The 12862-nt window shown below is 43.1% G+C and overlaps 2 non-coding genes and 1 pseudogene across 2 annotated transcripts; all 3 read right to left on the bottom strand.

Annotated features, from left to right (window-relative positions):
- Positions 1-1336: 1336 nt before the first annotated feature.
- LOC130342979 (U2 spliceosomal RNA) lies at positions 1337-1512 on the bottom strand (annotated as a pseudogene).
- A 6806-nt stretch (positions 1513-8318) lies between these two features.
- On the bottom strand, positions 8319-8509 carry LOC130343016 (U2 spliceosomal RNA). Its single transcript, XR_008882450.1, has one exon. It is a non-coding gene; the product is annotated as a U2 spliceosomal RNA (small nuclear RNA).
- Positions 8510-10608: 2099 nt separating this feature from the next.
- On the bottom strand, positions 10609-10799 carry LOC130343015 (U2 spliceosomal RNA). Its single transcript, XR_008882449.1, has one exon. It is a non-coding gene; the product is annotated as a U2 spliceosomal RNA (small nuclear RNA).
- Positions 10800-12862: the final 2063 nt, after the last annotated feature.

Raw genomic sequence — 12862 nt, 5'->3', positions numbered from 1 at the left:
CAGTGGTATTGAGTGACATCACAGCACAGTGCTAAGGCTCCTGGGCCTGGACACAGCAGCGGCTGCAATATCTCAACGGAGAATACGTTTATATCTATGTGTGTGTGTGCGCATATATATATATATATATATATATATATATATATATATATATATATATTTCTCCGCCGAAATCACTTTTAAACCCATTTCCACCTTTTTTTCCCTTCTCTTCCTCTTACTTTTTTTTCACGTTTTTTTACGTTTTTCTCCTTTTCGCCTCTTTTCTGGGCGTATTATTCTTCTTTTTCTTCTTTTTTTTCGTCTAATGCATACCCCATCAGTGCAGCAATGCTTATTCAATACCGCCAGCAGATGGAGACACTGGGGGATAATTTTCTAAGGATTTATACTGATTTTTCCTGTCTGAATTTGTCGCACAGAAAGTTGCAGGCCAAATATGTGTGACATTTCTGCGACTTTAGCTTCTAGAGCATTTTTACAACATTATACATAGGTGCTGAATACATAAAAAGCGACTGTTCAGCGACAGACAAGTCGCATCGGCTGAAAGTAGGCCAGAATGTCAGTCCATGTTGGAGCAGGTTTAGATACAGTCTAAAGCATAGATCTCAAAGTCTGTGCACAGAATTTAGCAAGGGCCTCGCACCTTCTGATGCATCAGGTAGGTGCACAATAGCATAGCCTAACCCTCTGTACTTTGGTCTATATTGATGCGGGACATAGACAGCCAGCTGATGACCAATCCATTAGTGCAATGGATGGCTGGAAGCATTTGTCTTTGCCTTTGCAATACCACAGAAGCAATGCATGGTCAATGTACAGCAATGACACACCTGTGTGAACAGCCAGGAGACCCCCCCCCCCCCCCCCATGTTATGTTACATAGTTACATAGTTAGTACGGTCGAAAAAAGACATATGTCCATCACGTTCAACCAGGGAATTAAGGGGTAGGGGTGTGGCGCGATATTGGGGAAGGGATGAGATTTTATATTTCTTCATAAGCATTAATCTTATTTTGTCAATTAGGAACATTCAGCACCCACCCGCTATCAAGGCAGCTGCCTATCATGTCATGCCCTACCTGCACAGGTGTGCTGGCTACTCAAATGATCCAATTAAGGAGGCCATTTAGTCAGCAGCAGCAGAAGTCCTGTGCCTGGACGCTCCAACAGGGGCCAGACACAAGCAGAAGCAGAAGCAGCAGAAGCAGCAGCAGCACCACCTTTTGTTTTTTGGCTGCAGCAGCAGCAAGGCCCACAGGGCTGGCTAGCTGGCTAGCCAGCAAGCAGGTAGCAATGAAAGTAGGAATCTTTCTTTTTAACCCTGTAAGGGGGTGGTGCACTGTACCCGAAGATACTGCCATATCGGGTCAATGCATAGGGCGACGGAAGCAAGCTTCGAAATCGGCCCCCGTTCTCAAAAATCCATTTAATATATGGTCCCCAGATAGGGGACGTATCAGATATTAAACTGATAAGAACAGATTTTTTACTTTTAGATATAATATTCTTAGACTAAAAGACCTTACGCAGTCCAGATTATACTTAGTCTGCTAAAAGCATATTCCACAGATGTAGATTCCAAAGACTTTTAGCCACTTTGTGACCTAATCTTTTTTTATCCAATAAATAGAAAACATACATCTCACTAAGAGCTAGGCGAACACAATCTTTAGAGGTAATAGTGTCTCTTTTAAAAAGAAGAATATTCCTCGTCTTCCATAGTGCAATTTTAATACAATTTATACTAATCCACAAAACCCGAGACTTTTCCACAGATAAAACATTATAAAATCCATATAAAATAACTTCATGATTTAAAAAATTAAGATCAGAAATGAATTTTAGTAAGGGTCCTATCAAATGCCATATCTCTTGGGCGTAAAAACAGTTCCAAAAAAGGTGTAAAACTGTTTCCTCACTAGGACACCCCATTCTCGGGCACTTTGCACTACGACACAATCCTCTTCTGTGTTGGAATTCTCTGGTAGGCAAACATTGATGTGCTATCTGCCAGGCCAGATCTTTTAAGTCATTAGATAAGAATCCCATATTCACCATCCTCCAAACTCTTAGAGATTTCTCAGTGGAATAATTAGATATTAAGCAAATCTGTTCTATCTTCCTGATTTCAGGAACTAATTTTCGTGCATTACTACAAATTTCTTGACTAAAATTAGCAATGCCATAAATACGAATAATCTTTTCTAAAACCACATAGTGCGCTGGGGGAATAAATAAGATTGGGGACGTTAAAGGTAAGGTTATCCACTTTCTTTTTCTAAAAATGTGACCTGCAGCATATTTTAAAAAATAAGACCAATAACAGTTTCTTTGCAAGCCATTAAAACACATAGAAAAAAAGTGAATATATAAAAACCTTTTTAAATCAGGCACATCCTTACCCCCCAATTTCTTTGTCTTCATCATTACATCTCTCCTGAGTTTATCCATTTTAGACCCCCATAAAAAATGAAAGCAAATCTTGTTTAAAAACTTTAAGGTGCGTTCACTCGGTGGGAAAACCAAGCTTAAATATAGCATGATAGGTAGCAACAAAGCTTTCATTATCAGTACTTTTCCTTCTATTGTTAATTTCCTCATTTTCCAAAAACTTATTTTCTTTTGCACTTTCTCTTTGACGATGGACCAGCTTTCCTCTCCATTATTTTCATTGTCAAAGATGACACCCAAGATTTTGATTTTATCATATTGCACATTCACCTCCGTATTGCCCCAATTCCCTATTGCAAAGCAATCACATTTATTTTTATTTAATTTGAAGCCAGAGCCCTCACAAAAAAATTCTGTCTGTCTGATAGCACGTTTCAGGGATGGTTCATCTGGACATAGAATATTAACATCATCCATGTATGCTATCGTCTTTACGCTCTGTCCTCCACTTCCAGGGATTGGCGCTCCTCTAATGAGCTTATCTTTTCTCAAAACATTCAACAGAGGTTCTATTGCACATATGAAAAGAATGGGTGATAGGGGGCACCCCTGTTTCACCCCAGACTGTAAACATACCTCTTGGGATAAAAAACCGTTAATTAAAATACGACTAAAACAGTTTTTATATAAAAGTGCAATTTTTCCAACAATAAAATCAGGAAAATTCATTTTCTTTAAAACCAACCATAAAAAATCATGAGAAACACGGTCATAAGCCTTTTGAAAATCCAAGGATAAAATTGCCAATTTCTGATCACATTGTTTCTGATACCATAAAACATCTTTTACAAGGTTTAGATGATCACTTATTTTCCTTCCAGGTACTCCGCATACTTGGTCACTGTGTATAACCTTAGAAATTACCTGCTTGAGCCTATTTGCTAAAATTTTTGCTAAAACCTTATAGTCTGTATTTAGCAGGGTAATAGGCCTCCAATTTTCTAATTTAGAGATGTCTCCTTTTTTAAAAATCAGAGTAACAACACCATCTCTCCAGGACGCAGGTAAAATCTCAGATTTAAAAGCACAGTTAAAAATACCTAAAAGATCATCTTTTAAAATGGACCAAAAACACAGATAAAATTCAACTGGCAACCCATCCGAACCAGGTGTTTTACCATTTAAAAAACTCTTAAAAGTGCTTAAAAGTTCAGGTAAAAAGATTTCATCACAAAGGCTCTCTTGGTCAGTTTTGTCAAGTTTTGAATCCAAGGTATCTAAAACATCATTAGTAAAGGAAATATCAATATCTTTTTTATTAAAAAGCTCCTGATAAAATACTTGTGCTTCTCGCAACATCTCTTCATTAGTTATCTTCCCTTCTATTACAGATATCATTTCTTTCTTTCCCACCACCTTCTTAAAAAAGAATCTCGAACACTTTTCATCATTCTCCAGACATTGCACCTTGCTGTTAAAAATCATTTCTTTTCCTTTTTGACTAATGGCATTTTTTATTTCATTCTTTGTCTGAGCAATAACATCATCCATCTCAAGCCCGGCTTGCTTTAGTTTATAATATGTTTGGATTTTAGTGTTTAACATTTTAAACCATAACTTTTTCTCCTTAGCCTTTTGGATGCCCACACGGATAAAAAACAGTTTAGTCCACTTTTTAACATCCTCCCACCAATCCAAAATATTTTTATATTGGGATTGACGCAATCTCCATTTGTTATAAGCAGCAATAAAATCATTTTTTGTTTTCATGTCCTCTAATAAAGTAGTGTTGAGCTTCCAAACGCCTCTGCCTTTCTCTAGGCCAGGTAAAGTGACATGTGCATGTAATAACTTATGATCAGAGAAAATATTCGATAAAAGAGAAACCTCAACTAGATTAAAACTTTCCGATAAAAAAATAAAATCAATCCTGGATTTGCAGACATTATTTTCCCATGTGTAACCAGGGTCGTCTGGGTATTTTCTCCTCCAGACATCGGTAAAGTTAAAATCCTCAGTCATACTCTTAATCTGTTTCTCTGTTTTATCCACTCTGACATGCACACTTCCACTCTCACGATGATCACCACTCATACAACAATTAAAATCTCCAGCCATTAAAATAGGTGTTGAACCTGGGATAAAAGCCTGAATATCATTAATCAAGTCGGCTCTCTCATTTTTTTCAGGAGAAGCATAGATGTTAAAAAGCTTAATCTCTGAGCCATTGTACTTAATATTAACTAATAGCGCTCTACCAGGTATAATTTCTAAGAAGGACAAAACTTGTACATCTGAACCTCTAAACAAGATCCCAACACCTGAAGATCTGTTCAGATTGTCACCCGACCAGACCGATGGTCCCAAAGTCCAGCTACGACAAAGGTCCTCATAATTTGGACTATGTTCAATTCCACATTCTTGTAAAAAGAACAGAGAACAGTCCAAGGTCTCTAAAAAACTAAACAAAGCAGCCCTTCTCGTAGGGCTCTTTAGACCTCTCACATTAAGAGAGGAGCACTTTAAGGAAGCTATTCGCTACTGGAGTTTGAGTCCGATATGAAACCCACAGGTGACTCCGGGCTTTCGAACTCTTTGATATTTTTTGGATCGGACGCTGATCTTATAGAAGGCCTCCATGCATGTTGACTGTCCTCACATTCGTCTGAGCTTTTTTTGACAGGCCGTTTAATGCCAAGTTGTGGCTCATCTCCAAGTTCCTTCTTCCGCTTGATCTCCTTCACGCCAACCTCCATGGCTTCACTGCTCACTAGTGACCCTCCACCACCAGAACCCTCCACAGAAGGTCTCCCCTCTGTCTCAGGCACAGCAGAAAGGTCCATAAGCTCCGCCACGACATGAGAAGTTACAGCCGGCTTTTCTGAAGGCGCCTCAGACCGCTGGGGTGCTTTCGCAGGTGGTACTTCAGCTTGCACTACACCCACTCTCCCCGCTACACGGTCAGCCCACGATCTAGCTACACTGGAACGGAGACTGCAATCTTTAAAGGCATGGCCTTCTTCACCACAAATGTTGCAGACGATTTTAGCACAGTCCTTAGAAACATGGCCTTCTTGATTGCACCGACCACAGCGAACTGTAGTGTCCGTGCAAACTTCCATAGTATGTCCGAATTTCTTACATTTCCTACAAAAAGTAGGCATCTCGGGATAAAACAAATAGCCCTTATCCCGACCGATAGAAAAGTTGGAGGGTGGATGACACAACCCTCCAATGCCAGTAGCATCCTCCTTCATTTTCACAAAAAACTTATGTTTCCCCGTCCATAGGTCTTCTGAATTCATCACCTTATGGGAATACTTAACAGAACTGCAGTATTTCCCCAAAAAGAGCTCAATATGGGACACAGTCACAAAGGGATTGTGCATACACACAACTAGAGGAATATCGCCTCCAGTATACAACACTGTGACCGTGATCCCATCAAGCTCAGCAAGGTCTTGATTGCTTTTCAGCTTCTCAAAAAGATTCTGGCATGCATAAGCAGAGTCCAGAGTTAGGATGAAGCTGCCCTTCCGAGGATCTCTGAGACAGACGATGTTCTCTTTCTTCACCCCAAGAAGCTTGTAGAGAGTTTCTTTCACAAAATAAGAAAGTTGGACGAGTTCTTGCTTGTCTTCATCAACATCAAAGCGAAAGGAAAAACGAATCCGCGTTTCACCGGATGTAAGGTAACGGATGCGAACACCCATCTTGTCGATCGCCTTTTCGGTTCCTCGTAGCAGCCCCCCTTGGAAAAGGTAGGACAAACTCCCAGGATCCTCCTGACCAGACACTTGATCTAGCCAAAAGGCCGAGAAGCGATAACCGTGAAAGGGGCGGGCCCAACAAGGTCCCCTTCATGGGCACTATCACTGCTTGTTGTCAGGGAGGCTGCCAGACAATTTTCCATGCACACTCTGGGCTGGGGGGCAGTCAACCACCAGTACACACAGCAGAACCTAAACCCATACCATTATTGCTAAGCAGCAAGACAGGGGCCCATTGCACTCCCACGGGGCCTTTTTAAATGCAATCCATAACCCGGATTTGCCAGGAACCCTTCTTACTCCTCCTACTTGCATGTGACACTGGGCTTAGGATCTGCATAGGAAACACACACACAAGCACACACCTACCTTTGTTGCCTGCAGATGCCTCCTTGGCTGTCCCCAAACGGTATCAAACCAACACCCACGGGAAGCTGTAAGCATAGAGGACATGCCTGCACCCCATTGGACTTACCTGTGTGGGTTAAATCCGGGTTATTTGACAACCTATGGCGGTGATGGTTCTGCTCAGGCAGAGCAGTGCTGATGCTCCTCATAAAGCTGTCGCTGCTGTGAAGGTTCTAGGTGACATCACAAATCCCTTTGGTTACATACACAACAAAGCTGGGTTGTTGTTGTTTACACTCTGCAAGGCCTGTGGAAGTGAGTGACATCATAGCACTGTAGTTCTGAGGGTTCAAGATGGATGCAACAATCTCCTGTTGCTTCTATGAAGGCCGTAATAGACGACATCACCAAACAGCTCCATAGTCACATACACAGCAAAGGAGAGATGTTGTTTACACCTAGTGATGTCAGTGGTATTGAGTGACATCACAGCACAGTGCTAAGGCTCCTGGGCCTGGACACAGCAGCGGCTGCAATATCTCAACGGAGAATACGTTTATATCTATGTGTGTGTGTGCGCATATATATATATATATATATATATATATATATATATATATATATATATTTCTCCGCCGAAATCACTTTTAAACCCATTTCCACCTTTTTTTCCCTTCTCTTCCTCTTACTTTTTTTTCACGTTTTTTTACGTTTTTCTCCTTTTCGCCTCTTTTCTGGGCGTATTATTCTTCTTTTTCTTCTTTTTTTTCGTCTAATGCATACCCCATCAGTGCAGCAATGCTTATTCAATACCGCCAGCAGATGGAGACACTGGGGGATAATTTTCTAAGGATTTATACTGATTTTTCCTGTCTGAATTTGTCGCACAGAAAGTTGCAGGCCAAATATGTGTGACATTTCTGCGACTTTAGCTTCTAGAGCATTTTTACAACATTATACATAGGTGCTGAATACATAAAAAGCGACTGTTCAGCGACAGACAAGTCGCATCGGCTGAAAGTAGGCCAGAATGTCAGTCCATGTTGGAGCAGGTTTAGATACAGTCTAAAGCATAGATCTCAAAGTCTGTGCACAGAATTTAGCAAGGGCCTCGCACCTTCTGATGCATCAGGTAGGTGCACAATAGCATAGCCTAACCCTCTGTACTTTGGTCTATATTGATGCGGGACATAGACAGCCAGCTGATGACCAATCCATTAGTGCAATGGATGGCTGGAAGCATTTGTCTTTGCCTTTGCAATACCACAGAAGCAATGCATGGTCAATGTACAGCAATGACACACCTGTGTGAACAGCCAGGAGACCCCCCCCCCCCCCCATGTTATGTTACATAGTTACATAGTTAGTACGGTCGAAAAAAGACATATGTCCATCACGTTCAACCAGGGAATTAAGGGGTAGGGGTGTGGCGCGATATTGGGGAAGGGATGAGATTTTATATTTCTTCATAAGCATTAATCTTATTTTGTCAATTAGGAACATTCAGCACCCACCCGCTATCAAGGCAGCTGCCTATCATGTCATGCCCTACCTGCACAGGTGTGCTGGCTACTCAAATGATCCAATTAAGGAGGCCATTTAGTCAGCAGCAGCAGAAGTCCTGTGCCTGGACGCTCCAACAGGGGCCAGACACAAGCAGAAGCAGAAGCAGCAGAAGCAGCAGCAGCACCACCTTTTGTTTTTTGGCTGCAGCAGCAGCAAGGCCCACAGGGCTGGCTAGCTGGCTAGCCAGCAAGCAGGTAGCAATGAAAGTAGGAATCTTTCTTTTTAACCCTGTAAGGGGGTGGTGCACTGTACCCGAAGATACTGCCATATCGGGTCAATGCATAGGGCGACGGAAGCAAGCTTCGAAATCGGCCCCCGTTCTCAAAAATCCATTTAATATATGGTCCCCAGATAGGGGACGTATCAGATATTAAACTGATAAGAACAGATACTACACTTGATCTTAGCCAAAAGGCCGAGAAGCGATAACCGTGAAAGGGGCGGGCCCAACAAGGTCCCCTTCATGGGCACTATCACTGCTTGCTGTCAGGGAGGCTGCCAGACAATTTTCCATGCACACTCTGGGCTGGGGGGCAGTCAACCACCAGTACACACAGCAGAACCTAAACCCATACCATTATTGCTAAGCAGCAAGACAGGGGCCCATTGCACTCCCACGGGGCCTTTTTAAATGCAATCCATAACCCGGATTTGCCAGGAACCCTTCTTACTCCTCCTACTTGCATGTGACACTGGGCTTAGGATCTGCATAGGAAACACACACACAAGCACACACCTACCTTTGTTGCCTGCAGATGCCTCCTTGGCTGTCCCCAAACGGTATCAAACCAACACCCACGGGAAGCTGTAAGCATAGAGGACATGCCTGCACCCCATTGGACTTACCTGTGTGGGTTAAATCCGGGTTATTTGACAACCTATGGCGGTGATGGTTCTGCTCAGGCAGAGCAGTGCTGATGCTCCTCATAAAGCTGTCGCTGCTGTGAAGGTTCTAGGTGACATCACAAATCCCTTTGGTTACATACACAACAAAGCTGGGTTGTTGTTGTTTACACTCTGCAAGGCCTGTGGAAGTGAGTGACATCATAGCACTGTAGTTCTGAGGGTTCAAGATGGATGCAACAATCTCCTGTTGCTTCTATGAAGGCCGTAATAGACGACATCACCAAACAGCTCCATAGTCACATACACAGCAAAGGAGAGATGTTGTTTACACCTAGTGATGTCAGTGGTATTGAGTGACATCACAGCACAGTGCTAAGGCTCCTGGGCCTGGACACAGCAGCGGCTGCAATATCTCAACGGAGAATACGTTTATATCTATGTGTGTGTGTGCGCATATATATATATATATATATATATATATATATATATATATATATATATTTCTCCGCCGAAATCACTTTTAAACCCATTTCCACCTTTTTTTCCCTTCTCTTCCTCTTACTTTTTTTTCACGTTTTTTTACGTTTTTCTCCTTTTCGCCTCTTTTCTGGGCGTATTATTCTTCTTTTTCTTCTTTTTTTTCGTCTAATGCATACCCCATCAGTGCAGCAATGCTTATTCAATACCGCCAGCAGATGGAGACACTGGGGGATAATTTTCTAAGGATTTATACTGATTTTTCCTGTCTGAATTTGTCGCACAGAAAGTTGCAGGCCAAATATGTGTGACATTTCTGCGACTTTAGCTTCTAGAGCATTTTTACAACATTATACATAGGTGCTGAATACATAAAAAGCGACTGTTCAGCGACAGACAAGTCGCATCGGCTGAAAGTAGGCCAGAATGTCAGTCCATGTTGGAGCAGGTTTAGATACAGTCTAAAGCATAGATCTCAAAGTCTGTGCACAGAATTTAGCAAGGGCCTCGCACCTTCTGATGCATCAGGTAGGTGCACAATAGCATAGCCTAACCCTCTGTACTTTGGTCTATATTGATGCGGGACATAGACAGCCAGCTGATGACCAATCCATTAGTGCAATGGATGGCTGGAAGCATTTGTCTTTGCCTTTGCAATACCACAGAAGCAATGCATGGTCAATGTACAGCAATGACACACCTGTGTGAACAGCCAGGAGACCCCCCCCCCCCCCCCCCCCATGTTATGTTACATAGTTACATAGTTAGTACGGTCGAAAAAAGACATATGTCCATCACGTTCAACCAGGGAATTAAGGGGTAGGGGTGTGGCGCGATATTGGGGAAGGGATGAGATTTTATATTTCTTCATAAGCATTAATCTTATTTTGTCAATTAGGAACATTCAGCACCCACCCGCTATCAAGGCAGCTGCCTATCATGTCATGCCCTACCTGCACAGGTGTGCTGGCTACTCAAATGATCCAATTAAGGAGGCCATTTAGTCAGCAGCAGCAGAAGTCCTGTGCCTGGACGCTCCAACAGGGGCCAGACACAAGCAGAAGCAGAAGCAGCAGAAGCAGCAGCAGCACCACCTTTTGTTTTTTGGCTGCAGCAGCAGCAAGGCCCACAGGGCTGGCTAGCTGGCTAGCCAGCAAGCAGGTAGCAATGAAAGTAGGAATCTTTCTTTTTAACCCTGTAAGGGGGTGGTGCACTGTACCCGAAGATACTGCCATATCGGGTCAATGCATAGGGCGACGGAAGCAAGCTTCGAAATCGGCCCCCGTTCTCAAAAATCCATTTAATATATGGTCCCCAGATAGGGGACGTATCAGATATTAAACTGATAAGAACAGATACTACACTTGATCTTAGCCAAAAGGCCGAGAAGCGATAACCGTGAAAGGGGCGGGCCCAACAAGGTCCCCTTCATGGGCACTATCACTGCTTGCTGTCAGGGAGGCTGCCAGACAATTTTCCATGCACACTCTGGGCTGGGGGGCAGTCAACCACCAGTACACACAGCAGAACCTAAACCCATACCATTATTGCTAAGCAGCAAGACAGGGGCCCATTGCACTCCCACGGGGCCTTTTTAAATGCAATCCATAACCCGGATTTGCCAGGAACCCTTCTTACTCCTCCTACTTGCATGTGACACTGGGCTTAGGATCTGCATAGGAAACACACACACAAGCACACACCTACCTTTGTTGCCTGCAGATGCCTCCTTGGCTGTCCCCAAACGGTATCAAACCAACACCCACGGGAAGCTGTAAGCATAGAGGACATGCCTGCACCCCATTGGACTTACCTGTGTGGGTTAAATCCGGGTTATTTGACAACCTATGGCGGTGATGGTTCTGCTCAGGCAGAGCAGTGCTGATGCTCCTCATAAAGCTGTCGCTGCTGTGAAGGTTCTAGGTGACATCACAAATCCCTTTGGTTACATACACAACAAAGCTGGGTTGTTGTTGTTTACACTCTGCAAGGCCTGTGGAAGTGAGTGACATCATAGCACTGTAGTTCTGAGGGTTCAAGATGGATGCAACAATCTCCTGTTGCTTCTATGAAGGCCGTAATAGACGACATCACCAAACAGCTCCATAGTCACATACACAGCAAAGGAGAGATGTTGTTTACACCTAGTGATGTCAGTGGTATTGAGTGACATCACAGCACAGTGCTAAGGCTCCTGGGCCTGGACACAGCAGCGGCTGCAATATCTCAACGGAGAATACGTTTATATCTATGTGTGTGTGTGCGCATATATATATATATATATATATATATATATATATATATATATTTCTCCGCCGAAATCACTTTTAAACCCATTTCCACCTTTTTTTCCCTTCTCTTCCTCTTACTTTTTTTTCACGTTTTTTTACGTTTTTCTCCTTTTCGCCTCTTTTCTGGGCGTATTATTCTTCTTTTTCTTCTTTTTTTTCGTCTAATGCATACCCCATCAGTGCAGCAATGCTTATTCAATACCGCCAGCAGATGGAGACACTGGGGGATAATTTTCTAAGGATTTATACTGATTTTTCCTGTCTGAATTTGTCGCACAGAAAGTTGCAGGCCAAATATGTGTGACATTTCTGCGACTTTAGCTTCTAGAGCATTTTTACAACATTATACATAGGTGCTGAATACATAAAAAGCGACTGTTCAGCGACAGACAAGTCGCATCGGCTGAAAGTAGGCCAGAATGTCAGTCCATGTTGGAGCAGGTTTAGATACAGTCTAAAGCATAGATCTCAAAGTCTGTGCACAGAATTTAGCAAGGGCCTCGCACCTTCTGATGCATCAGGTAGGTGCACAATAGCATAGCCTAACCCTCTGTACTTTGGTCTATATTGATGCGGGACATAGACAGCCAGCTGATGACCAATCCATTAGTGCAATGGATGGCTGGAAGCATTTGTCTTTGCCTTTGCAATACCACAGAAGCAATGCATGGTCAATGTACAGCAATGACACACCTGTGTGAACAGCCAGGAGACCCCCCCCCCCCCATGTTATGTTACATAGTTACATAGTTAGTACGGTCGAAAAAAGACATATGTCCATCACGTTCAACCAGGGAATTAAGGGGTAGGGGTGTGGCGCGATATTGGGGAAGGGATGAGATTTTATATTTCTTCATAAGCATTAATCTTATTTTGTCAATTAGGAACATTCAGCACCCACCCGCTATCAAGGCAGCTGCCTATCATGTCATGCCCTACCTGCACAGGTGTGCTGGCTACTCAAATGATCCAATTAAGGAGGCCATTTAGTCAGCAGCAGCAGAAGTCCTGTGCCTGGACGCTCCAACAGGGGCCAGACACAAGCAGAAGCAGAAGCAGCAGAAGCAGCAGCAGCACCACCTTTTGTTTTTTGGCTGCAGCAGCAGCAAGGCCCACAGGGCTGGCTAGCTGGCTAGCCAGCAAGCAGGTAGCAATGAAAGTAGGAA

This window comes from Hyla sarda, unplaced genomic scaffold, assembly GCF_029499605.1.
Source record: "Hyla sarda isolate aHylSar1 unplaced genomic scaffold, aHylSar1.hap1 scaffold_665, whole genome shotgun sequence".
Lineage (NCBI taxonomy): Eukaryota > Metazoa > Chordata > Amphibia > Anura > Hylidae > Hyla > Hyla sarda.
The sequence above is the reverse complement of the archived record's forward strand: the minus strand, read 5'-3'. Positions and strand labels throughout refer to the sequence as shown.